Source organism: Amblyomma americanum, chromosome 1, assembly GCF_052857255.1.
Source record: "Amblyomma americanum isolate KBUSLIRL-KWMA chromosome 1, ASM5285725v1, whole genome shotgun sequence".
NCBI classification, from domain to species: Eukaryota; Metazoa; Arthropoda; class Arachnida; order Ixodida; family Ixodidae; genus Amblyomma; species Amblyomma americanum.
Genome location: NC_135497.1, coordinates 122,839,434 through 122,867,215, shown reverse-complemented (window position 1 = coordinate 122,867,215; position 27,782 = coordinate 122,839,434). Strand labels below are relative to the sequence as shown.

Sequence of the window (27,782 nt, the reverse complement as noted above, 5' to 3'; positions counted from 1 at the left end):
TTCGACTAGGATGTCATTAACCCGCGTTTGTTCCCTCACCCACTCTGCCCACTTCAGGTCTCTTAACGTTACACGTATCATTTTTCTTTCCATAGCTAGCTGCGTTGTACTTAAGCTGAACCCTTTTCGTTAGCCACCACATTCCTGCCCCATAGGTGAGTACCAGTAAGATACAGCTGTTGTATACACTTCTCTTAAAGGATATCGGTAAACTGCCATTCATGATCTGAGAGAACCTGCCATACGCTTTTCTAAACCAGTACAACGGCTAGAAGCCAAACAAGGAAGGGACAAACGCAGCGCTGATGAACTGGTGGGCGAGTTAGTCAGACATGGTTCTTGAAAACCAGCGCAATGGCTCGAAGACAAACAAGGAAGAGACAAACACAGCACTGAACTGCCATACTTTACTACCATGTGCACTCCGCCCCATTCTTCTAGTTATTTCCCTCTCATAATCCGAATCGGTGACCACTGCCTACCCTAAGTAGACGTATTTCCTTACCACTTCCAGCACCTCGCTACCAGTTATGAACTGCTGTTCCCTTGCGAGACTCACGGCAGTTAGAAAGATGATTGTTAGAAAGTTAAAAAGTTAGATGAAAGTCCACTTTCACATGCAGTTGCACCATGGCGATATGGAGTGTTTTTTGGCCATCGTGTATGATGGGTGCTATCGGTTTTCTTTGTTTTTTCTTCGTTTACGTTTAGTGTTTGCTGTGTTTTTTCTGGAAAGGAAAATTTATAAGGACAGTTTCTCCAAATAAAAATCAGTTGCGAGGCAGCCACCTGTGTTGCGTGTCTTTCTTTCATGTGTCCTATCTTTCTGCGCTGTTTAACAATGAATCACTACCAACTCCCCAAATTACAGCCTTAAGTAACATGGAAAGATTGTCCAAATCAAAATGTCACAACTAAAGCCATCTACAATACAAAATTATGTTATTTTTCTCTATGAACACAGTCTACTAAGTAAATTATTATATTAGCTGAATAGAATAACAACAAAAATCGATTAGATATTCATATATATGTCTATAAACAGTATGCACATTGTGTCACTAGCTTGTTGAGCAACACTAGACAAAGCAGTCAGGATAGCCATGTGAAAAGAAAACAAGGCTAAAGCTCCTCTAACAAAGTTTTGCCACACAAAAGCTACTAAAGTGGTCTAAATTTACTTGACGGCATCACTGCCAGCCCAAAGCAGAAGTGCATTTAGGTTGTCAATCATGACGCACACTTGCAAGGATCACTACCAATGAAAACTTTATAAATGTAGTACTGAGAGGCCGGTTACTTACAAAGTAGACAAGCACAAAGCCAACAGCAAACAGTACCACACAAACAGGCAGCTCTGAAAAGAGTGCACTAAAATACAACACTAAATTTAACAGCAGGCTGTCAATCTTGTGCTTCTTGTTCAGTGTCCAAAGTTGCCTTTCAAAGCCACATGCATGATGAAGACTGCAGCACTTAACAGCTTTGGCTTGCTCTAGAGCTTGTCAGGCACCATTACATAAAGACCCCTATAATTTTCCCGCACTATTCACATGAAATATTATTTTTGGTGCCTGTTGGTAGGTCTTCACTGCCCAACTAAAAATTTGATAACCTGCTGCCACTCAGCAGGACAAGTCTCATGATGTGAACACTGCTGTAGAGCTTACATTTTAAGTCGCTTCTACCTTCTTTGCCAATACCATGTGCTAGGTGCAGGGTGTGCAGCCTTTTGGATTGAAACAGTCTTGAGGCTGTTGAGCATCCATATTTCCCTTGTGTAGCAGCATGCCTGAAGGAAGTCATTGCAAAGTGTTTTATAAGGCCATCTTACTCACAGGGTCAAAGAGAATTAACTGATATCTGTAATTAAAGCAGCAGCACAGAAAAACAGCCCCAAAAATTGGCTCCTATCAAATTTACCCACCTGAGTGACAGCAACGTGTACAATCTGCATCACCCTGGTGTACAACGCTCAAGCAGCACATTGCTCACTCCAGCTGCTAGATTCTAGAGAAAATGATTGCACACAAGTAAAGCAGCATAGACCAACAAAGCAAGTCGTAATCATCCCTTCAGTAGAAGCTAGGCTGCTATCTAATTTCAGTTTTTAGTAACTGGTGAGCACTGCTTAACAGCTCACAGAATGGGTGCCACAGATTGTAGTGTGTTGGTGAAGAAGCTTAACAGACTTGCAGGAACACTGACACCTACTAATGTGCACTCTTAAAGAGGTGGAAGGCCATGATAATTTTTTTTCTATGATTTTCCTGACACAATTAGTAAAGACGCTGCTTGAGTATATATTGATGCAGCTAACTTAAAGGTCTACAGACACCAAAATTTTGCTTGTGTGTTTGCTTCTTTGAAATGATGCATTAGAAATCAGTATGCAGGGATCACTCCCCCGTATTCCTATCTTACTGCTCAGTTATTTATAATCGAATTTCTTCTTGATGCTGTTTCCGTTTCAACAACAGAACAATAGCTGTGACGTGGAAGGATGGTCTAGGTCACCTGGGGCATGAAAAAACTGCAATACAATCACTACAGTCCAATCCAACACAATGAAATCACCGCAATACAGTAGTCAGTCAGGAATTTGCCTCCTAATGTGATCTGCTTTTCCCTACTCCCACTGTCCTGTGAACAGACCTCTGTGCCAGCTCCATTTAATAAAGATTACTCAACACTCTTTGGTACAGTTTTAATTCAATATAATGCTTTAGCCAGCCTGCTTCAAGAGCAGAAATGATAAACTAACCAGCTATTATATTGAATATTGCAGTTTTTTTCATGCCTCACATGACCTAAAATTACCTTTGCCCTCACAGCCATCGTTCGGTTGGTGAAACCAAAACAGTACTATGAGAGAAGAAATTTAGGTACTAATTATTTAGCGGCCGAAGGCAAAAAAGCACTGTGGTGATCAATGCATTCTAATGTTTTGAGCATAATTACAGAGAAGGAAACATACAACTAAAATTAGTTGTCTGTACTTCTTTATATTCAATCACTGTATGATGCTTATAATGCAGACAAGTTTCGCAGCATGAATAAAACACGCACAGAAGACAAGGAACAAACAGCACAGTCCTGTCTTGTTTGTTCCTTGTCTTCTGTGCGTGTTTTATTCATGCTGCGAAACTTATCTGCATTATGAACAGCTACCAACTAGCCCAAACCACCGTGTTACTTCACTGTATGATAGTAGTGCATTTAGACTCCTGAAAACAAATATGCACTCTTAGATATCTGGAAAAAAAAGCCCCAGTTCTGGAGATTTATGAACCTTGAGGCAAGACGCAGGCTGCACGGCCTAGCCTTTCATTGACATTGACCTAGATAGGCAACATGTAAATGACTGCAGTTTTGTTGAGATTACTGCACTAACAAGTCGAGTACTTTGGTCATTGTTGAGTGTCTTGGCCATGGAAAAAATGACCACACAAGTGAAAATAGAACCCCAGGTTTTAGTGGGAGCCAGGTTCACAGCTCTAAATTGCATGGCTTTCAGACTTGGGTGATAACACCACCAGAACAAGATATTTTAAGGTGAGAAAGGATTTCAACACTTCAGTTCCAAATTAAAACTTCACTTCATTTCTATACTGCATGAGCCTTGTCTCGTGTGCTCAGCTGCTACTTGATAAAGTTAAAGTTTTTTGCCTAAGACAACGAGGCAACAAACACTTTGTTGCAGCCACAGATGCTCACCAGAGTAATCAAAAATACTTGCGTGAGACAGCACTATGTTGCTGCTTACACATGACAGTGATCTTGTGCAAGCAGCCCTCAAAGTCACATTAACACTGGTCACATTAACACCGGTACAGAGACGCGGGAAGTACATTTTCAGTGGGGGGGGGGGGGGGGGGTCGAACCAGTTTCTTTTTACTTGTTTTTTTTTTGGTTATGTACCTAGGTTTTTCAGATATTACAATCCAAGTTTGGCTCGAGAGAGAACAGTTAAGTGCGTGAAAAGAATTGTTTTCCTTATGCAGTGTTTCTTTGGTCACTAGATGATGTATATTATACAAGCATTAACAGGAAAAAATTACAAAATGAATTTTCAGTGAGCACATATTTATTGACATTTGACAAATTTACATATTTAGGCGTTTGCACATGGACAAAACCATAACATAAAACAGCTTAAATACCATAATACAAGCAAACGCGCTACTGTACATGTATACAGTTACCAATAATGCACGCAAGCAGCAGACATTTCGGACAGTGCTGCTCTTTCTAGGTGCTTAGGCGGGACTAAAGGTTGCTGCTTGCTCCACTGTTCTGCTCACAAACTCCCTGATGACGTCGTCTAAACTTAGGAGCGCCATTCTTTGTGTATATGCAAAATCAAAAAATGTGATAACCTCGTTTGAGTCGTTCGGTTGTGCAAATACATTTTGATTCTGCACAGAGCACTAAAAGAGCGTTCCCCAGAAGTGACAGACGCTGGTATGGAAAGCAGAAGCTGAACATACCTCACGACCTGATTCATCAACTCTAGAATGTTTTGCGATTCCCTTTGTAGGATTTTTAAAATGCCCAGATTTGTGGTAGAATCAGCACCATTTAGAAGAGTTGATAATAGCATAAACTGCGCCGAGAGTCTGCACAAGTCAAAATCAACTGCATGCACTCCCAAAACCGCCTCTAGTTCATCTGCTGTATACCGACTACCTCCAGCGGCGCTGGTTAAGATGTCTTCTAGTTTTACGGGCTGTTCCATGCCCGGCTGCTCAATGCTGTTTTGTTTCACTTATGATTCGGTCGGCAGTAGCGAAATCCTCCTTGTGCAGCGCGGCCTTAACATCAAGTGCAACTGGCTGGACAGGTCTATCAGTCGTCTCATACCTCACAGGAGGTTTTGTCGGCCTTGACATACGAGGTTCCTTCAGGCCTAGGCGCGCTGCTGTTGTGCTCGTTTGCTGCCACAGCTTCTCAAATGCAGTTTCACAGCGCAACTGGGAGATCGCCTCGCAGAGAGCCTCTGCTGCCTTTTTTGCACCTGCAGCGCAATATGTAGAGCTCTGGAGAGTTCTTGCTAATTCTTCACAAGGCCCAAAGAAGGCTATGGAAATGTGGATACCTAACAAGGTTTCAAATTTCTGCAAAAGCTGATCATAACCTCTAAAAATAGCCTTGCTGTTTTCGGTCACTGAACCTGGTGTCTGCAAGAGCTCCTTGAGTGTCCCTTGAACTCTGGCGTAATTCTCAACAAATCTTTGCATCGACTTGACTCTAACGGTCCATCACGTCGGGCAAAGTGGCAGTAAGTTATTTAGCCTTGATCCACTCTCCACAGCTGACTCGCGTGCTGTACTATGTTAGCATAAACACTTTTGCGCTTCTTGCAGTCGAGGATTGCTTTGGAAATGTCCTTGACAGTGGTAAGAGCATCTCCAATTATGTCACAACTCCTGCTAACATCTTGCAGTACTAGATCTAAACAGTGATTACTGCAATAGACATACAATGACCGTGGCTCACAATCACTAAGTCTTTTTTGAACACCCAAAAACGACCGGACATATTCGCTGCCCCATCAAAGCAGTGGCCTCGTACACAGTAAAAGTCCAGGCCCAAGAGCAAAATGATGTCCTTGATGGCCGAGTATAGGGTCTCAGATCTACTGTCAGGCACGTTATACAAGCCGAGATACTTTTCCCGAACTTCGATATTCTCGCTCTGCACCCACCGCCCGAAAAAAGTGAACTGCTCGTCGCCATTTACATCGGTTGCTCCATCAGTTCCATCAGCAATGATACCAAAAAATGGACTAGACTTCACGTCCTCTATAATTTCTCATTGCACACTATGTGCCATAATCTCTATAAGCTCATTCTGCACATCACCGTTCACACATTTATTTCTCTTAGTCATCCACGTCTTAAGGACCGGGACATCCTCCGACCTATCGCCGAGAAAATCGAGCAAATTTCCATCACATTTACCTCGTCGTCGAAGAGCTTGACCTGTGCGGCAGAGGTAGCGCACAGAGCTAACTATGACACGAAGTGCTGCCCTGGCCTCCTCCCGCTGTTTGTTGTATTGCTGCGAAAGGAGACGCAAAACAGGAATGCCTGCCTGGCATGACAAGTTCCGGCTCATGGAGGCCAAGTGAAATTTGCTCTTTTCATGTGACTGGAACTTCTCGATAGCTTTTTTCCAATTGTTAAAACCAACCTTAACAAAAGCTGGTTCCATACTTCCAGCACTGTCCCCTCTTTCATCAAAATGTAGACGGCACTCGTGACACAAGACTACGTCGCTCTTGCTTTCATAAAAAAAGCCAAGGAAATCGCAAAAACCATTCATGTTGCCACGATCTACCGCCTCAGTTTCTGGGGAACCTGTAGGTCTCGGTTGGAAGTGACCGACAGTCGTACAGCGCTGACTGTCCTTCCTCGATCTGTTTCTTGACTTCGTGAAGGCAAGCGAATGCACATTGCTTGTTGCATCAAAGTTGGTTCCTCCTGCTGTTCGACGTGAAGGCCCCGGTGTTGGAGCTTCTACATATGAAATCAAAGACGTATGGTCACATTTCGCTTTTCACATCGAGCTCCTTCTCCAATTTTCAATGAATGGTTTTTAAAACATGCGAAATCAAGTTTCCTCAACATTTTCCCAAATGAATGTATAACAAGGTATTATCATTAGCATAGCAGATAAACGACTTTTTTTTTGTTTGGAAACACTGAAAATGCTTAGCCGCGAAGCAGTCTGCGGATGGTAGGGACAGCTCGGAATGAAGGGTAGAGTCATCGCCGACTGGTTGAACATCAACGGCGTTTGTGCTGTCGGGACAGGCTGGACCGATTTCTGCAGAAGAAGCGCCATCTGGTAGTGACAGGGAAAAGCGAAGAAGCAAAAAGTGTGGTTGAACGGATGCATTGACACAAATGGGAGTCAGGGTGAAGTACTAAGAACTGTAAGACATTTTACCTTGAGATTCTCCTCTTAGGCATGTACGCTTTGGAGCGGGTACGAAGAAACAGTTTATCTTTTTTTGGGAGCCAGACATTACGTGTAAGGCTGGAATGAATACACTAGTAATACAAGTTACACGGAAACACCGCTTCAATGCATCGTGCATTCAATGCATTCACGAACACGAACACAGACAGATTAAAAGTGAACTTCTCTCCAAAGAGAGGATCTTAATGTAAGATCATAATGGAGGATGCAGGATACAAAAGGAGCATGATTCACTGCACATCGCTGTCCAGTTTTATACTGTTCTCCGTCCCTATAGATTCCCCAGGTTGAGGACGTCTCCGCCAGGGTGGGAGTGGCCTAGCACTTGCATTTTCGCGCGCAAACTCGCACGCACCAACTGACACCTCCGCACACATGGACACGCCCCTGGCATAAGTTGAGCACGAGGGAGAGGGGATGCGGTCGGGACACCGCCGGGCTGGTAGGTGACGTCAGCTGGGCCGCCAACTCTCCCACGGTAGACGAACCCTACTCTTCCTTCGAAGAAGGCGACGCGCTAAGCCGGAGCGCCCCGTCGAGAGATAATCCTAAGTGGTTGTGCCATTAGCAAGGCTGACGACTGCTGTGGACGAGCGGCACCGAAGACCTCCGAAAGGGTACGTTTATTTCCATGCTTGAGCTCTTGCTCGTTCGGATCCCGGGAAGCCATAATTGGTTGTGCCATTAGCGAGCGCGGGGAAGGTACGAGACGGTCGCGGCCGCTGGCCGGCGGCGTCTGGTCTCCTGAAAGGGGTTTTCGCAGAATCTTGCTCCCCGTTTTGGTACCACGTACGCCACGACCGCGCGAAGCGCGGTAATGGCACCACGCTAACACATCGGTCCACCCAGTGCAGCAGCCTCAGTGCCGCCTGGGAGCGATCGTCGTCATCTTGTAGAAATATATAAAGCGCACTCAGGACAAAGGACAAGGAAGACCAAACAACACAAGCGCTAACCAGAGAGGTTTCAGAGGCCTACCACATCCGTAAGAATCAGTACACGTGTGTTGTGGTTCTGCATGAACAGGAGTTTTCTTATCTTGACGAACCTGCATGAACACTTATCCTGGTGCGCCCTGGGTGCGCCTGCGTGAAGGCTTTTGTTTTGTTTGTGGTTTTTTTCTTTTTGTGTGTATCTTGAATAAGCGCGCCCAGTTGCGAGTAAGCGCTTGTGTTGTTTGGTCTTCCTTGTCCGCTCTCCTGAATGCGATTTATATATTTTTACAATATGTAATACCAACTAGCTCAAACGTCGATTCTGCGATCGTCGTCAAGTTGCTAACGATGAGACCCGTTGGCGCTTTAGTTTTCAAACTTCCCATTCGAGCCATGCATTGCAGATGGCACATTTTCCTTCTCCGTCGCCAGGTGGCCGTGGCGTCGTATCAGGCTCCAAGTCCCTCGCGTCGTCTGCTCGCGGAGGCGTAGTTTCGCTGCGTGTGAGCCTTATTTTCCGCTCCGTTTCATAGAATAGATGCTATGAAACTAGACGTTTTCGGCGGAAAAATTAACTACGCAGGTAAAGAGAATAGAGCGACACCCAATGCTTATCTCCCTGAGTAATTCCGCGAATATGTTGCGCTGGGCTCGCGTATCACACGCGCGTGCTTCGTATGCCGCTTTCTCGAAATGCGGCCAGCAACGAAACCCACCCGCGATCTCGGGTCTAGCAGCACGACAGCAGTGGGTTGCGCATTATGTAGAGCTCTGAGTACCTTTAATGTGATTCAAGTTGTCAGCCACCAATAATAAAACAAGCGCAACAATTTTGAAGCCCTCAGCGAAGTTTCTATAAATCTTTATAGCAAAGTTTTTAGTGATGCAGCTGCAAGGTATTTTCTGCTAGATGGGCCGATGCAGATAGTATATCAGACGTATAGAAATGATAAAAGCCAGGAGAAAGTAACGATGAGGGGTTCAGCGGCTCGCAGCTTCCCTCCCGTTTTTTTTTTTTTTTGTGCGCTCAAGCGTTCTAGGGCGATATAGGACTACAGCCGATGGTTGCACATAGTACGCATTTGCCATAAAAGAAATCATGCATAACATGTGGTCCAGACTCCAACAGCATAAGCTTTTGAAAATTCATCTTTTTATTAGGCTGCCTTCACAGCACTTTCCAATTTGTGCTACAAGAGTTTGGCTCTCTTCCTAGCTTGCTTAACATTCACACTAGAGCTTTGACGCTGGTGTAGAAACTTTGCATAAAAATACATGCGGGGGGTTAAATAAAATTTGATAACGCGAGCACTCAGCTCTTCATAATGAAGGCTGCATCCTACTCGAACTAGAGCGGTTTTTGAAAGCTCCTGTAGAATAGACCAAAACAAATCTCCGAAAACCTCATTGGTCTTCGTCTTTTTTTCAATGACACATTCAATGGCATTGATCATATCAGCCAAAGCACTTGATGGGTGCTGCAGAGCGCCAGGCTTGAATGACCTCATCTAATTCCTGATGTATTGCAGATGAAGTTAAGAATAGTTAACTGCCTTGTAGATGGATTGCTTTCAGAAGCAGAAGACAGAGATTACCGTGAAATAGTCCGCAACCCACGTTGTATGACCATACACGTTCAGGACATCGTTGACGCCATAAATAACTGTGGGATTAAATTTCACGTCTGGGAAGCCAATGAAGGAAACAAGGGAAAAACATTCACGTCGGTATCGGGGGGCGATTGTGAGCGCCTGCTGAAGGCTTTGCCTGAAAAACTGGCCGGGAAATTGCACCCTCAAACAGAGGAAAAAACTTTGCTCCTTTGGAAGCTTATGCAGAAAATTTTGTACCACCTGGAAAATGATGTTGAAGGTCGCAGCATAGAAAGAGAAACCTCAGAATTCTTTCACACGTTCTTAGAATTAGGAGCCCAAGGTTGCAAAGGCTATGGTGGCGATAGAGTTACGCCGTGCATTCATATTCTCGAGCACCACGCTTCCGCAAAGCACGATAGGTTCAAGTGCCTTGGTTGGTTTTAAAGCCAAGGGTTAGAGGAAAAAAAACGACGTGCTAAAGCATCTACACCATGGGAAGTCTAACAAGTGGAATGCAGCCGCTTACGCTCTCAAGCTGGCGAAAAGGCTTGAAGTGAGTGAGAATATCGGACTAAGCCGTGCATATAAAAAGCGGGACCAAGAGTATTGGTTTGAGGGACTTATTCAAGAGACACGGGCGAAGAGGCTACGCTGTGCAGAAGAAAAAGTGAGCGAAGGAAACTGTCTACAAAATGTGGACGACATGGATGCAGGAGAATTGCGCACGGAGCTTCGGGCTATGGGAATGTCGACGAAAGTCAAATCAATAGACAAACTTCGCAGCCTTGTAAGGGAAGAAAGAGAAAAGCAATGATTGTAGCCATAGGAGGAGATAACAGCTATGTGGTGAGATGTGCCTTTTAGTTTTGCGTGTTTCCTCCTATATTTATAGTGCTGTGTTGTACCTCTAGTTTAGAAAGTGCATCACTGCTTGAAGATGAAGAGTACTGTTCCTGATTCCTTATGTAACCTGCCCCTAAAGGAGTGTTCGGTGTGTACTAAAAATAGTGTAGTTGTATTATGTGACTGTTTACCTGCCATATATGCCCTGCGCAATTTTTTGGTGTAATATAAATGTGATATGTGTGTTTTATAAGTATTGCCGTTGTCACTTTTAAAATGATCTTTCGGCTTGTCTTTTGCGTAAAAAATTCTTTTATGTAAGCAAAGCATGGATAACCGATTTATAACGCAATCAGTACAGCTAGAAAAAGTACTTGGGGAGGGGGGGGGGGTTTGAAAATGAACATGCACTAAGTTCTGCGGGGCAGCAGGAAAAAATTTTGCAGCGAATTTAAGAAAACTGATTGGGCGTATCTGGCGTAGATCATATGATACTGGCATCAAGGGCACAATGCGCACAAACAGGCTCGAGAAAAGTGACGACAGCAGTACTACGCACATTAAATGATATCATTTATTTTCATTTGCATGTCCTTTGCTGACTCATTTTGTTTGGCAACCGATTAAAAGTTTGCCTTGTTCTTTATTCTTTTCGCAAAGTATTGCTTCTTTTGTATGCCATGTTGCTGTGAAGTGTGTTTAGTTATATTCATATTCGTTACATTTGGAGTGTATCGTTCTGGTTGTACATGTAACATGAACACAAGGTAATGACGCTATGTGATTCTGACTGTACACATTTTGTTTCCAAATGTTGTATAAAAAGTGTAAAATAAAATATTTTATGTCGGCACTATAGCCCTTGTCCTTGCCTTTTTGCGGGGAAGTTATAACCCCTTCCGCACCAGCTATCAGATAGTGTGACAAGTGCAAGTTTATTGACAGCGACGCCATGAAAATAGACCTATTACATTTGCTCGATTTCCTCCCCAAAGGTGCAAAGGAGAAAAGAAATATATCCTCCAGTGCTTCGAATATTACTGTAAACGTAACAGATCACTTCCCATGAGTGTTATCGTTACGAAGGCTTCCCCTTCAATCATGGTAATTTGCTGACATTATGCTTCCCGCTACGTGCTATAATGACATCACCGCTGCTATAATGACATCCCCGCCTATTTGATATTCTCATTAACTTTGTAACATAGAATGCAATTCGTGACTTATTTTACTGGTATACATTTATTTTTAGCGTCTGGTTATTTTTGTTGCGCTCTACCTCTTTATTACAATTGTATTTGGTTTGATTTACCAAACGCTGCTGCTTCCAAAGTAAGCGATAGTATTGTTCAGTGCAGTATAATTAGTTTTTCACGTGACCACAGAAATCAAAGCTGCTGCAGGCAGAGTAACCTGGGAACTGGGAAAAGCTACAATGAAATAATACAAATTCGTTCCATTACGGGCTATGAGGGACAGCGCACTGGAGCGCTTCGAACTAATTCGACCCCCCGGGGGTAAACAGCCGGAGCGTTGTTGCATTTCGCGTACGCTGAAATGTGGGCATAGCGGCTGGGTCCTGAGCCGGCCTTACATCACCCGGCACCCTGTGCAAGACTTTGCCACCCCCCCCCCCCCCCCCCCCAGCCGCCTCTCTCTCTCTCTCTTTGAATGTATTTGTGGGGGTGTTTCTCTTGATTTTTATTGGCCGTCCTAACGGGGGGCACTTCTAGTTTTCATTCTTTTAACAGTCTCAATGTAGTATTTGTACTGGCGTGGGCAGGACACTTAGTTGTTTTTTTATTTTTCTTCGCCCTCTAATTTATACCCCTTGACATCCTTTGATCTTGCTATTGGCGGTCAATATTTTACACGTTTTCATAGCATTTTGAAGAAGATGAATCTTAAAAGCAAGCTGCTTGCGATAACGCAACTCATCTATTATACTGGTGAAATAGAAAAATCTATTGCTTAAAATGATTACAGCCCAGCCTCAAAGGACAGATGCAAACGTTCTTCAAAGGAGGCTCTCAAGATAGTCGCTTCAGACGATTTATATGACATCACGACTAACCCTGTTAATCCGTGGTTAACCCTCTTGCACCTGCCGGCCCCTTGCGATGTCACTCTGGGAGGTGCGGGAGAATTAACTGCCATATCATGACAATCGGCCGACGAAGCAGCGTAGCAGCGACTGGCAGCGTAGCGGCTGGCAGCGTCGCAAATTGCGACAGCCACCATATTTACCATTTATATATACCGTTATGAACTGCTTCCTTGATGACGTCCATGTAAAAGCGCTTTTTCGTAGCACAGAAGTGGACACAATTAAATTCACCAATTTGTTTGCAAAAATGGAAAAAAGTTGGCGGTATCTTGCTGTATCTTTAAAAGCGAAGTTTCGTACCTCAAAAGCGAAGCCTCATTTTTTCAGTAGTGTTACACAGGATGGATCCCGGCAATACATCATGCATGCATATTACAGAAGTCAGAATGAAAGAACAGCAAAAAAAAGTCGCCAATAGCTGCAGCAATAAAAATGTGAATAGTGATCATGCGTGAAATTTTTCATTCATACATTCATACTAATATATTTTCTATAGAAACGAGCACATTTACTAAAATTAGTTGACCAAAACAAAAGGTTCTGAACCCAGGTTAGAACTCTAAGTGCAAACTCGAGTCACCATATTCGGACAACGCTAGAGTCACTAATTTGAAAGCATTACAGGTGAACGTGACAGTAACAACCTGAACGTCTATCTAGACGCTATTTGCTTCTAGACTCCAAATTCTGTGTTCTGCCTGACAACAGCTGAACAGCTTCAGAATGTTTCTGAGTAAAGCTATATCAAATTTTCTTAAATAAGTATTAAAAGAAGAAACTTAAACATTTATATCCGCGAATACTTTTTGATGTCGGCCGTTTGAATGCCGCTACGCTCTTTAAAAGTAACAAGAATAGCCAAAATTCAGGCGAGCTAGCTCTCATACCCTAATATATTATGATCACACGCCCCAATAAACTTTTTAGATAATAGCAAAGGGCTGACAATTTGCAAAGTTGCTCCACGACAAGCATATATGAACAGCCGCGAATACTTCATGTAGCTGCGTTAATGCATGGTCACCGTAACAACCTTCTTTATTTAAAGCTCCGATCGAGACACTGGGTTCGATCTCTGACATGTGTTCTTGTCTGCAAGGCAAAAGTCACCCGATAAAAAGGTAAGCGTCGAAATGGACGCAACTTCAGCAGTCCGAACCATTTCTGCAGCGTAGCTCGCTACCGGGCGCCATCTTTCATATTTTAGGCAATATCAGGTTTCAATTAAGAGGCCTCAGGAAGCTTCTTGATCAAAGCTATGCCAGATCGTTGCACACCATTTTAAACACCATATATTGGGGTACCTAAAACCGGGAAGCATTTTCGATATCTATCCGTGTTACGGTGCTATACAGTTTCCAAGTCTGGAAAAATGCCAAAACTTTGGCCTTTCTTTGGCCCCCTTCCGTAGGCAGCATCGTATAATATTCAAACGCGCTGGGAAGCTCGTGTATTAATAGCACAGGACTGAAACTTCTGCACATTCCTCAGCTAAGTGTATATTACACAAATCCCAGAAGCATTTTTTGTAGGTGCTTTTGTTCACGTTTTACGATTTTTTTTGTACCCCTTCCCATTTAGTTACGCTCCCTGTCGCCGCCACTGCCAGTAGATGGCGCAAGTAGTAGATGTCCCAGAAAGCTGGGCATGCTGGACATCCGGGGCGGGGATATAAATCTTTGAAATGCAGCTACTTGCGTGTCACAGCTGGAGTTAGGGCAACCCCGACCCGTATCCTCCGAAGCGCAACCTCCTCTGCACGGGTAAGACCACGGGGGAGGGTTACCGCACACGGAAGGATTAGAGCACGTGTGCGGCGCCGGAGGTGTTCCTTCCTTGTTAAAAGGAGGATGGTGTCATCCAGAGTGAGGACTCGAGGCAAAGACGAGATTGGGGTCGAAAGGCGAGTCGCAGAATCTGCGCGGCTTTGTGCGCCTAGGAGGTCAAGCGGGGCCCACTCAATACGGATTTGCTGCGGGATGCGTGCCTCTAGACGATGGATGTCTTGGCAGATTTCTGGGGTGCGACTGACGCGTCGTAGTAGGCGTGTGACGTGAAGGGCGTCGGTGCGAATGGCAATGCGGGCCGTAGGTAGCATGGGAACGGCGACCACAGAGCAAAGTGCCTCTTGAACCGCAAGCACCTCCGCACAGAAGGAGGAAGGAGGTTCTGAGAGGCGAAACGACGTTTTGTTCAGGGCAGGCTTGCAAGGACAGTAAACTGCCGTTCTTGTTTCGCAGGCCTGGTGTAGGGTTCGGCGCGCTGTCGCATCTTTTTGTACATGTGTTGCGAATGTTCCGCGAGAGGGCAGTGACCTAGGCTGCGCGTCCTGTTTTGTTTTATTTTGTTTTGCTTTGGTGCTCGCCGTTAGAAGGGGACTTATGCCTTTTTGGTTAGTCTCCCCATTCGTCCTTGCGGTTTCCTTCGCCGCTCCGGACGGCGGGGCTATGTGCCGGCCTCGACCTTGGACCCCTGTCCCCTTGGCGAAGGATTGTGAGACCACCTCGGGGGTAAGGGAAAACGCTGACATCAGTTCTGAGCTTTCCTATTCGTCAAAACTGATGAGCCGCAGTTAGCAGTTTATTTTTACGCGTGGAAAGGGGCGCGGGCATCTTCGGGGTGTACCCGCGAAGGGAGCCGCGCCCGTGTGCTTTTTGTCGCTAGCTACTCCTAGCTGGCAGGCGCTCGGTCTGGCCGAGTGCGGAGGGAGTGACCGTTGAGAGCTGGTGCAAGGCGCGCCAGTTTGACTGTTGGGACGCGGTGTTCCTCGCCTCTGTGCAGGCGGTCGGCTAGGCCGGCCGCGGATAGTTGTGGCCGTATACTGACTTTTGCTTGTACCCATCTGTAAATAGCCTGTATAAAAGTTCGTTTCTCACCAAATCACTTCGCCTGCAAGTCATATCATCGAGAAGCCTTAAAGCGGTGCATCCAGTTTCTGGAAATCACCGGACCAACACCACCGGGAATCCTTTACTCCTTGATACTTGCGTCTACGTACATAAGGATGGAGCCATTCGGCAGATTGGCGTCTTGCTCTGTAATTCGGTCGCGAAACGACGATGCCGCGCGGGTAGATGATGGCCGACGTAGATCTGTTGGTTTGTTGTCACTTAGCTGCACAAAACGCCAGGGAGGAAGACCTGGCAGGGGCGGCTGTAGAATGGAGTGCGATGAAGCATATGCCCTGAGTGCACACGTTGTGTGTGTAAGGTTTGACTTTAGGCGGCGAGCATCGCGTCGTTGCTGCACCAGCTCATTTAGTGTATTCAGCTGCGCATGTGCTTGGAGCGCCACGATCGGGGTAATGCGGGGAAGGCAAGTGATGACCCGCATTGCCTCTCGATTAACAGCTTCTAGACGATCCCATTGAGCCCTCGTCAAATGCTGGAATTGGGCTTGGTAAACAAGGCGCGGTTGCACAACCGCCCGCACCAACTGTCGTGCAGCATGAGAGCGGGCTCCGCCTGTTTTAGGAGCAATGCGTCTAATCAGACCCAACGCCTGAACTGCTTGCTTTTTAGCCCGAGAAAGCCAAGCAGTACCTGTTCCTGACTCGTGTACTGTCAAGCCCAAGATTTTTACGGTAGAACTTTCTTGAATTGGAGTTCCGGATAGATGGAGACGAATTGGTGTTGCAGCGAGTTTACGGCGCCCCCAGTGGTTGGCGACTGACATGTACGTGGTTTTGCTCACTGAAAGCTGCAGACCAATTGAAGAAGCAAAACTCGACGTAATATCTATGGCTGATTGTTCGTTGTGAGTGCGTGTTGTGTTGGGTTCGGTATTATGGCACATAGGCAGCTAAGGCCATCATGCGCCAAGCTCAAGGTATAGAAATGGTTTTCTGCAGAATGTTTAGGAATATGAAAAATCGTCGATGGTGTAGATGGCCTAAAAATATTGAACTGCAGGGTAAAAAACAGAGAAGAAAAAATCTGGAAATAGCTAATGGTAAAAGCCACAGAGAAGGTAAGGTAGCCTCAGCCGCTATCCTTGGCTGGGCAAGGATCCTGAGTCTCCCTAGTGATCAAATAAAAAGCCTCAGCCTTCTTCTCAGGAGTGAGAAAGTGGCTGAGGTGTACCGTGCAATAAAGCGAACCAGTGGTTCAAAATTTACAGTTTTTCAAGTACCCCTGCTTCTTTTAAAAAGCTAAAAACAGAAAGTATGTTAAAAATGGCATTATCATCTAAGAGCAGTGCTGGATGAAAAGGAATGCATTCATTATAAAATTGAGTAAAATACTTTTTTCTTAGTGTTTCAAGTTTCACGCATGAAAATAAAATGTGATTAACACTAAGATCATCTCCGCATTCGCAAACAGGTTTGTCTTGCTTTGTTAGCAGGAAGTTGTGCGTAAGGTGCGTGTGGCCTATCCGGAGACGGCATAAAATCACTTCCTTAAAACGTTCCTGATGAACACATGATTTAAATTCACCTAAAACCGTTTTTACCAAGTGTAGTTTATTATTCACTTCGCCGTTCCATGCGGACTGTCATTTTTCTCTTAATTTACGCTGTACTAAGTTCATGCAATCCCCCAAAGATATATTTAGTTTTATATTTCCTTGCCACGAGCTCTAGCAGCGCAGAAATCCGCCCTCTCATTGCCTCTTATCCCTACATGACTGGAAACCCAGCAGAGTTTTATGTTTTGTCCTCGAGCTGTCGCTGTTACTATCTTGTGTATGATGTCACCAAGAATCGGAGTGCCTGCATTTCTAGAGTGCAGGGCTGTAAGTATACTGAGAGAATGTATAAATAATACTTTTGGTGAGGTTTTCGTTTTCTATTTTTTCTACGGCCACACAGACTGCGTAACATTCTGCAGTGAAGATGGAAGAGCACTGTGGAAGTCGTACTGTTTTCTCCGACTTCCCTCGGACCACTGCGCTTCCTACGTAAACGTCCGTTTTTGGACCATCTGTATAAAACTGCGTAAGACTACTGTATTTTTCTTCGAGTGCAAGGAATTCTTGTAGTATATGTTGTTGCGGAGTTTGTTTTTTATGTAACTGAGTAAGAGTGAGATCGCAGATTGCAGGAAAATTGTACCAAATAGGTTGTGGATCTCGTCTCCGAGCAATGTCAGGTATATAATGTATCTAGTATGCGCCGAGGTTTTGGTACATCTCTTCAAAACGCAGGAGGAGTGGCCCGATAGCGAGCGGTTTATTGTTAAACAATATTCTAGATGGGCACATTGTGACTATTGGGTAACATAGGTGTTCGGGCGGTGAACGGATTTTTAAAATGTATGAGCAGGTGAGCATGGTATCTGTAAGTGACGGTTCGTTGATTTCTACATAAAGACTGTTTATCGGCGACGTCCTGTAAGCATCAGAGGAAAGACGCAAACCTAAATTATGTACTGGATCTAGTCATTTCAGGTACAAAGGTCTCGCTGACCCGTAAACTATACTTCCGTAGTCTAAGGTAGAACGAACAACAGACCGATAAATTTGTAAAAGGCACATCCTATCAGAACCCCAGTGTTTTCCGGGAAAGTACTTTAAGTATGTTCAAAGACTTGGAGGCTTTCTTTTTTAGAGCATTAATATGTGGTAGGAACGTCAGCTTTTTGTCAAAAATAATTCCCAGAAATTTTACTTCATTTTTTATAGGCAGTTCGATTTTGTTTAGATGTAAGCTGGGGTTGGATTGTAGTCCTCGTTTTAGAGAGAACAGCACGCCCACTGTTTTCTGTGTGGAGAACTGGAATCCATTTTGTCTGCCCATGTCTCTAGTTTGTTTATTAGCTGTGTTAGTCTCTCACATGTTGCTACATTGGATGATGTACAAGCTATTTGAAGGTCGTCGACATAGACTGAGTACATCATGGACTTTGGGATTATTTTCCTTATGGAATTTATCTTTACAATAAACAGTGTTGTGCTTAAAATACACCCCTGAGGAACCCCGTTCTCTTGAACGAAGTTCCTGGAAAGGGTTGATCCCAAGCGTACTTGAAATGAGCGGTCTGAAAGGAAGTCATTTAGGTAGTTCAACATCCTGCCGCGGATACCTAGGTCCACTAGGTCGCGGAGGATCCCAAACCTCCAGGTTGTATCATACGCCTTCTCCATGTCGAAGAAAACGGCAAGACAATGCTGTTTGTGTATAAAAGCTTCTATTATTGTGTTTTCGAGGCGAACTAAATGGTCTTTCATTGAGCATCCCTTTTTATAACCGCATGAACATCAAGAAGTTCGCGGGATTCAAGGACAAATGTTAATATTATATTAAGGACACTTTCAAAAGATTTCGCGAGACAGCTTGTGAGGGCTATCAGCCTATAGCTACTTGGGGAAGTTGGTAATTTCCCAAGTTTCAGGAGTGGCACTATGACGGCTTTCTTCCACTCCTTAGGCATTTTCCTTCTGTGAATATTTTGTTTAAACAATTCAAGAGTGCCTCTATGGCAGGCTGGGAAAGATGGGCAAGCATTTTTTAGTGTATCTGGTCGTGTCCTGGAGCAGTATTTTCGCCGGCATACAGTACTTTAGTTATTTCTTGGAGGGTAATTAGACAATTCTATTTTTCATTTACCCCTCCACTTGTTGGGAGCTTGTGTTTTTCGGCCGTGCTTTTGTATTTCAAAAATGACTGGCTATAGTGTGATGAACTTGAAACTGCAGCGAAGTGCTCCCCCAGTATGTCTGCCTGTTTTCCTATATTTGTTTGTGTACCAGGTATTGTCAAAAAAGGAACTGAAAAAGGGTGAGTAGCTACCATTTAATTTTTGAACTTGCTCCCAAATTTTCTTCAATGGGGTTGAACTATTTATAGAAGACACATGAGCTATCCAGGATGTTTTTTGGCATTGCGCCGAATATACCGTGCTTGTGCTCTGGCCTTTTTGAAAAGGATAAGGTTCTCGTGTGTTGGGTATCTGCGAAAGACTCCCCACGCTTTATTTTGCCGTTTTTTTTTGCTTCCTTGCATTCACGTGTGTGCCACACTTTGTGGTTCTGACGGACCACTCCTGATGATTTTGGGATTGATAAGTGTGCGGCAGTAAGGATGCATGATGTGAATGCGTCATTTATTTCGTCTATGCCGAGATTTTCTAAAGCAATATTCTCTAAACTGGCCTGTTCTCTAAACAATTCCCAGATAGCTAAATGTAACTTCTAACGGCGTGGTTTTGTCGGGATGACTTGCATGATGTGAATGCGTCATTTATTTCGTCTATGCCGAGATTTTCTAAAGCAATATTCTCTAAACTGGCCTGTTCTCTAAACAATTCCCAGATAGCTAAATGTAACTTCTAACGGCGTGGTTTTGTCGGGATGACTGTTGGTGAGGATGACAGGCTTACTATGACAGGAAAGTGATCGCTCCCATACAGGTTATCGAGAACATCCCATTTAAAATCGGTAAAAACACTTGGTGAACAAAAAGATAAATCCAGGCAGCTCATTTTCCCACTGCTTGGAGAACAGTAAGTCTGTTTTCCTGTGTTCAGGAGGCAGACATTGTTGCAGAGGATAAAATCTTCTAAAATCCGGCCTCTGACATCCGTTTGTTCGATTCCCCAAAAAGTGGAGTAAGCATTAAAATCCCCAAACTAAAAGATATGGTTCCGGAAGTTGTATTAAAATACTTTCTAAATCGTGAAGTGTGACTGTTTGATGAGGTTCAATGTATATGGAACATATTGTTATTGTCTTAAAATCGAGGACAGTGACAGCAACTGCCTCATATCAGGTTTTTAGGTCAATTTTTCGACTAGCAACACCACCCTGGACAACTATAGCAGTGCCTCCAGAGAGCCTGCTTGAGGTCTGTCGGTCACATCAAAAGACTTGATACTCTTTAAGATTTTTTTTTCTGCGGTCCTAGGCTAGTCTCCTGGAGACACCGTGCTACCGGGGAGAATGAATTTAAAATATCTGTTATGCCAGTGCAGTTGTTTAAAAGTCCACGACAGTTCCAGTGAACTAGAAAAGCCATGATTGTAGACTAGTTAAAGATAAGTTTTAGAAACTAGGTTTGTCGGTCTTTTGGACCTGTTATATAGACTTTATTCCTTTTCTTGCGCTCAAGAGAGCTTTGCCGCCGCTGCAGCGGGGGCGAGGGAGGAATTGTGTCCATCACTTCACGAGAGGTGCGGGAGGACCGCGGCGTCGCCGCGGGTGTCTGCGTTTCAGACTTCCCCCGATGGGAGAAGTCGCATGGGATGCCGACCCATGGACCGGCGCTCCCTGCTTCCGGGGTGACAAAGTAGCCTTCGCTGTCCCTGCCTGGGGCGTGGATGGCCCTGCCATCGGCTCGGTAGAAGCCGACTCGGTAGGTGCCAGAGTGCTGTGTGGTGCTGTGCCCCTGTGCACCATATCAGCGAAGTTTGGTTTTGCTGTGAAAGAGAATGTGTTGGTAAATGCAAAACGCCTCTTTGCTTCTTTGAATGAAATGTTTTCCTTTGTCTTTATGGTGATTATTTCTTTTTCTTTTTTCCAAGACAGACACGCCCTGGAGTACGCAGCGTGATCTCCTTCGCAGTTTACGCAGCGTAGTGCTGCGTCACATTCCTCAGAATAGGGGTCCTTCGAAGCGCATTTCGCACAAGTTTTTCGGCCGCGGCAACTTTGTGAGCCGTGGCCAAACTTCTGACAATTGAAACATTGGCGGGGATTTGGTATGTAGTGTCTGACGTTGACCTTCAGATATCCAACTTCGATAGTTTCGGGCAAGATGCTGGTGTTAAATGTAAGGACCATGTGTTTAGTATCTATTTCCTTGTTGTCCTTGCGGATTTTGATTCTGTGAATGTCAAATACATTTTGGTCAGATAGTCCTTGAAGCATTTCGGCTTCTGTCAGATGGATAAAGTCAGTTTCAGAGATTACGCCTCGGACTGTGTTGAGAGATCGGTGGGGAGTCACGGAGACAGAGATGTCCCCTATAGACGCAATGTGTGAGAGTTTGGAACACTGTATGCTGTCACGTAATTCAAGCAGTAAGTCACCGCTGGACATTTTGGAGACCTTGTAGCCGGGGTCTAAGGTATCAATTAAGCATTTGGACACGAGAAATGGGGATATTATACGGGCTTGCTTTTCTTCATATTAACTGTGTATGACATGGAACTTCGTGAAAGTAGGTTTCTTTTTGGCAAATAAACCTGCTGCTTTGTTCCGCCCTCTCTTGAGAGAGCGATCTGGTTTTGAAAGGGGGGGGGGCATAAAAAAATGTAGTTATTCGGTCATGGTGCCAGCCACCCACCACGGAGTCCAACAAGGGGACGGGACAGGAACTTGAAAGCAAGTCCTGCCTACGCAAGCTGTGCACCTCAACTATAACCAAATATGACGCAACTCAGGGTAGTTGGCCACACAAGGTTAACCCTCGCCACCAGGAAAAGGAAAAACGAAGAAGTGAGTAGGATATATGAGAGTTGTGAGAAAGAGATAGGAAAGTGAAAGATGGAAGGGAGGATAGGAAAAGGCGACTGCCGATTTCCCCCGGTCGGGTCAGGCCGGAGGTGCCATCTACAGGAAGCTGGGGCCAAAGTGGTGTGTTGCCTCCGCCGAGGGGCCTTAAAGGTCCAAACGCTCGGCATCGGATCAACCACCTGTATCTCCTTTTCTCCGGACACGGCGATGCCACGCACGGCGAAGCGCGGATGCTCGGGTCCGTGGTGATGCACCGTTCACCATCATCTTCCTGCGGGGATGTCCCTGCGGATGCTCGGGAACCCGTGGTGTCGCCACTCACCAACGCCTGCAAGCTGCAGACGCCCCCTGCGGGGACGTTGTGAGTGCTCCACACCGTTATGTAATCGGCATACAATAAGAACTTAATCTCAGAGACATCATGTAAGCGCCAAGCAAGGGGGATAAAAGCAATATTAAATAATGTTGGCGATAACATCGATCCCTGGGGAACACCGCGAAGAGGCACAAATGATCCGACGGCAAGTGCCGGCCTTCAAGGAAGGATTTAACAAAATTGCGCACTATAACGGGGAAATGCAGCATGTCAAGCGATTCCAGAATGGATGGAAAAACGTGACGTTTCCACCAGCGCAACGGCTATAGTTCATTTTACCAGCGCGAACCGCTGCAGCCGTTGTCTTGGGCGCTTCCGTGGGTATCAGTGCATCATCATGATTCGTGCGCATGCAGTGCAGAGAAATACGTTCACCTTTGTGTTCACCACGAAACCTAGGGCACGTTTTGGTTAATTCGGTGTGCATCATGAATCCTTCGCACAGCGGCGGTAGAGGCGTTGTTGGTGAGGAAGCAGTGACGGTAGTGCTAACCGTTGTGTGTTCGATCACGGCTGTAAAAATAGGAATGTCTTTACAGACATGAAAAAATGCAGGGACGAAGCGGTACCGACCCACTTTGTCCCTTGCTTTGCAGCGGACGGCGCGTTTTTCGGCGAGCTGGCTTTGTGAACCATCACTTGGTCACTGCGTCAGAGCTGCTGATTGCAGTCGCCGGATTTGATACGCAGATGAGCCAGCACAACGTGGACACCGACGGAGTGCTGCATGTTGACTGAAAAAAACATTATCGCTGTGGCATATGGTAGTATGTGCATTGAGGATACCCGATTATGATGCATGAGATAATCTCACATTTTCATGTCCCTACTCGGTGGTTTCGCTAGCTATGGCGTTAGGCTGCTGAGCCCATGGATGCTGGATCGAGTCCCGGTCGTGGTGGCCGCATCTCGATGGAGAGCAAATGCAAAAAAAGCTCATGGGTTGTGCGTTGTATGCGCACATTGTACCCATTTGGCCAAGATTAAGGCGGAGTCCTTCGCTATGGCGTCTCTCATAGCCCATGCGCAGCTTTGAGTCACAATACCTGCCTTTCAGATTTAAATAAGCTATATACATGGATGTGTGCGAAAGTTCCCAACCGGCTTATGGAACAATTCCCAGTTGATTCCAGCTGTAACCAAATGGAAACCAGTTTGAGCAGTAGATTTCCCCCCTGGAATTCGACTAGTCACATTTTAAATTCGAACTGTGCTTTTGTTTCATTCTGGAAATTTATTGTATAGCAAAAGGTTTCATATACATACGTCAACTTAGGGCCTGTGTACAGCTGTGGTCCAAGGAGAGGGCTGAGTCGGGCTGGTTGGTTCATGTTGAACGGTACGAGGAAACAGCGCCGACGGACGGGACAGAAGAGGAGACAGCTAGACACATGCGCTGGTGTCTGGTGTCTGTCTCCTCTTCCGTCCCGTCCGTCAGCGCTGTTTCCTCGTAACGTTCAGCTGTAGTGAATAGTCATCTGACTATATGGTTTACTTCTAAGCCTTGAATTGAAACTTTAACATAACATCTCCAAAAACCAAAATAAATGCTGAGGGCGAGGGTCTTCTTCATATCGCTCAGATTGTTTCAATCCCCCCCGCCCCGGCTCAAACACGAACCATTTCATGTGGACTGTCAAGGGTTTTTAAACGGGATATCTGAGCTCAATATTTCCAGTTGCGGATAAACACACCTTATGTTGTTTTCACGCACTGCAAAACAATGTTGCTGAAATATGAATTGTATTTTGACAAAGAATATATCTGGCTGAAAATAAGACGGAGCCGTGACAATAAAGAAAACCAGCACCATGGGTTCTCTGTTCCATACTAGTCCACCGCTGTGGTTAATGATGGCCTGCAGCGCTGTCAGTGCTTGCGTTTAACCTGTATCTCTAACGAATTTTCTATTTCAAAAGGAGCAGGACTAAGCAGGCATACTCCACTATAATAATAATGTAAGAGCAGATAGAGCGGTACATAACCGAATAGGCCCCCAAAAAGGCTGGAACTGCCCACGGAGGTTGACAAACGGCGCCGACCTTCCTTGATCGCGGTACAAGCTTCCGCCAAGCCCCCTAAAGGCCGACTCCCCAGGCCCTTCCCTAGCACTTCTTTATATATAGCCACTGGAATGGACTTTTCCAGTAACGTCCTGCGAGTGCGCAAAGCCTCCTCGTCCGCCAATTTTGGCGACTGAATTGTTGAACAGGAGAGGAGTTCGCTGAACGTGTTTTCCACGACGTCCCCTCGATGCGACAAACTACTGCACACTAATGAACCATCTGGAAAAATCTAAGTCAGCTTTCCGCAAGGCTTGTTTTCCAACCAAAAGTTCTCATTCCGATACGGCACTCTCGCATTCTTTGTGCAGTCGGGTTCCCCCTTCTGAGTAACTTCTGGAATATCGCCATTTGACTTCAAGATGGCCCCGGGAGAGGGGGGATCGCTGTCAACCTCCTGTAGCACCGCATTAGAGGTTAGGCAGGAAATGCAAGGAAACGGGCTTTGCTTCAATGACGGCAGGAGTGGACTCATACTAAACTTTCTTAGAATTTTGTGCTGAACAAATTAGACTGACCTCGCACCGTCGCGCCAACTTTTTCCCTTCACCCCTCCATACCCCTAGCCCGAACAATGAACAGCCTAACAGCCCACCAGCCACTTCGCAACGACTAATATCGGTCTCCCCCCTTTTCGTGCGCCACGCTGAGCGATGACACATCCGACTAACAAAGACAACGGTGATGGGGACTCCCGGAAACCTTCCCTTCGCATACGTTAATGGACTTCGCCAGTTTTTAACAAAGGACAGGCGAAGCCAGCTCCCTGCTTCTGCTGCTATTGCGAATTGGCACATGCGCCAGAGTGTTTTTATTATTAAAACTGCAGTTCTATGAAAACCAAAATGAGGGCTAGCACTCTAATTCATGCCTGTTCCAGAGACTTGGGGGTGTCTTCAACGTGTAGTTTCCTACTGGGACGTCATTGGAACGTGGAGGTCGTAGGTTAGGCTACAGCAAAAAAAAAAAAATGTAAACGAGGCAGGAATTCAGATGGGGGTGGGGCTGAGCCCCTCATGAGTATACTTCCCCCCCTGCCCCCCCCCCCTGCCCCCCCCCCCCCTGTTCCGGCGTCCCTGCGTGACCGGTTGCATTCCAAGCATCTGAAATAGCAAGCTCACATCCCTTGAAGATTACCATTAAATTGGACTGCCTACCAAAGAATAATTCACAAACAACATAAACTGCATGTGCAGAATGAATAATAGGCCCTCTAAATTTCAATACAAGGTTTTAGATATTTTTTATTTTACTCAAAAGCTATACCATGGCATGACATAAGATGGCTATGCTGTTCCAACCTGATCTTATAAAGTGATGACACAGACTGTTGTTGAGAAGCATCGTATGTGGCTGGTAGGTGTGCTGCGTGCACTGTAGGATAACATTATAACGTTGAATACGCTACCATTGGCTGGTGTGCTCTAGACACTACCCTTGGTTAAATGCAGTGGCAATAAATAATAAGCAGTTTTCTATTTCCGATAGAAAAACCTCCCGTAAAAGAAATTAGTTACTTTTTATCTACCCTCCATTCATACAGCCAAACTAAAATGGCTTCATAGGCAGGGCTTGCATACGCGTCAGTTCTTTTTTTTAAATACATCTGCTGAGCTCATTCAAAAACCAAAATTGCACTACCTTTGGCCACATGTTTTTGGCGCACCGTACTGCAAACAATGGAAGAGGCAGGCGCAGCTGAGAATCACACCAACACGTCGACAATCACGTTTGCTTATGGTTTGTGGGGGTTTAACGTCCCAAAGCGACTCAGGCTATGAGGGACGCCGTAGTAAAGGGCTCCGGAAATTTCGACCACCTGGGGTTCTTTAATGCGCACTGACATCGCACAGTGCACGGGCCTCTAGAATTCCGAACCCGCGTCTTTCGAGTTAGCAGCCGAGCGCCATAACCACTGAGCCACCGCGGCAGCCCGACAATCACGTTTGTGACGAACTATGCAATAAATTATTTTCATGACAAATCTGCATAGTAGCCTAGGTAAGGGAACAATGAGATATACGTTGTAAACTCAAGCGGTAGAGACGTATACCTAGCGGAGCTGCAATAGTGCATATCTGAAGCAGGTAAGGGGATTTTTCTTCCTAAGCCCATGCAGCGTGGTGCTAAATAAAAAAATGTAGCAGCTGACAAAGTACTCAAGTGTGCAACAATACACGCAGCGGTAATGAGTCGTGCACTAGCCGGCGACCATGAGCTGGCAGCCAGCACTAGGACAGCAAAGGCTCAAGTCAGACACAAATGGTTTCCAAGCGTTAATGGTCTTTTCAACCAACTCATGCCGGTTTAACTTTGCATAAGACTGCACGGTTTCCGTGAAATGCACTAGAGGCAGCGTTATCACAGTACCTGTTTGTAAACCTAGCAAGCACAAATTTTCCTGAGCATTTTGCCTCCATACAGAACAGAAAATACTTAATGCAGTGCCTTCCTTCAGCTAGATTTGGCACCGCGCAAGCGTATTAGGTTGAACGGCACACAGACAGCGATAGCAATCTGTATGCCTTAAGGTGTTCTGGGCGAACGCCCCACAAACACGCAGTGTCAATTCAATACTCGCTAATCCAGAAAGTGATTAAGCGCCGCCCATGTTTTAAATCACAGCGCAGTGAAAGTTATGCACAAAGGGCTATTCACACTAAGATGTGATGAGCCCAAAGTAGAAGCAGAAGCATTGGAAATCGCACAGACGCAAACCCACAAATCTTGGCCCCAGAGCAGCCACGCAACTGCAGAACGATAGCACAAACTGCTGAACGGCGCCTGCCTCCCAAATGCAACTACGCAGTTGGGAGGACATTCATGATTTCGTACACAACGCTGCATCGTTTAATGTCACAGAAACGGCTGGCACTTAGTTGCACTGCGCCCAAACCGTTATCATCTGTGTACAAATGTTAGCGCAAAAATAAGAGACAATCACAAGAAAGGCGGACAAGACAACGCGCAAGAAAGGGCGTTGTCTTGTCCACCTTTCTTGTGATTGTCTCCTATTTTTGCGCTAACATTTGTACATAGAACTACGCACCAACTAGCCCCGCAACAAGTGTTACTCGGTATCATCTGATGCTGGCATGCTGGTGCGGCTGAGTCTGAGCGCACAACCGCCACCGCCTCAATGCGGTGACATGCAACCGCCATCGCCTCAATGCGGTGACATGTAACGTGTCACCGCTGCTGCCATTCGAAAAGATATTGCGCCTTAATAAAGCAAGCGCGCCTGAAGAAAGGAAGAGACTCTCAGGAGCACACGGGCGATCGTCCGTTGTTGCATCATACCAGAGCGGGGCTAAAACAGTTAAGATATTTCACAAGCTCATTTACCGCTCAGGCACACAAATGCAATTAATTTTCAGGTACAGACTCACCTTGCAGCACGGTCAACTCGTGAAAGCAGCACATGTTCAAGCGAGCGCGCTTCTCCGGCAGGATGGCACATGGTTGCCTTTCTGCATCTAAACC

At 45.5% G+C, this 27,782-nt stretch overlaps 1 long non-coding RNA gene across 1 annotated transcript; it reads right to left on the bottom strand.

The window, feature by feature from the left end:
• Nucleotides 1-4,069: 4,069 nt before the first annotated feature.
• LOC144135541 (uncharacterized) lies at nt 4,070-27,782 on the bottom strand. The gene is made up of 2 exons (XR_013315527.1): nt 27,689-27,782; nt 4,070-6,849 (listed from the first exon to the last, which is right to left on the bottom strand). It is a non-coding gene; the product is annotated as an uncharacterized LOC144135541 (long non-coding RNA).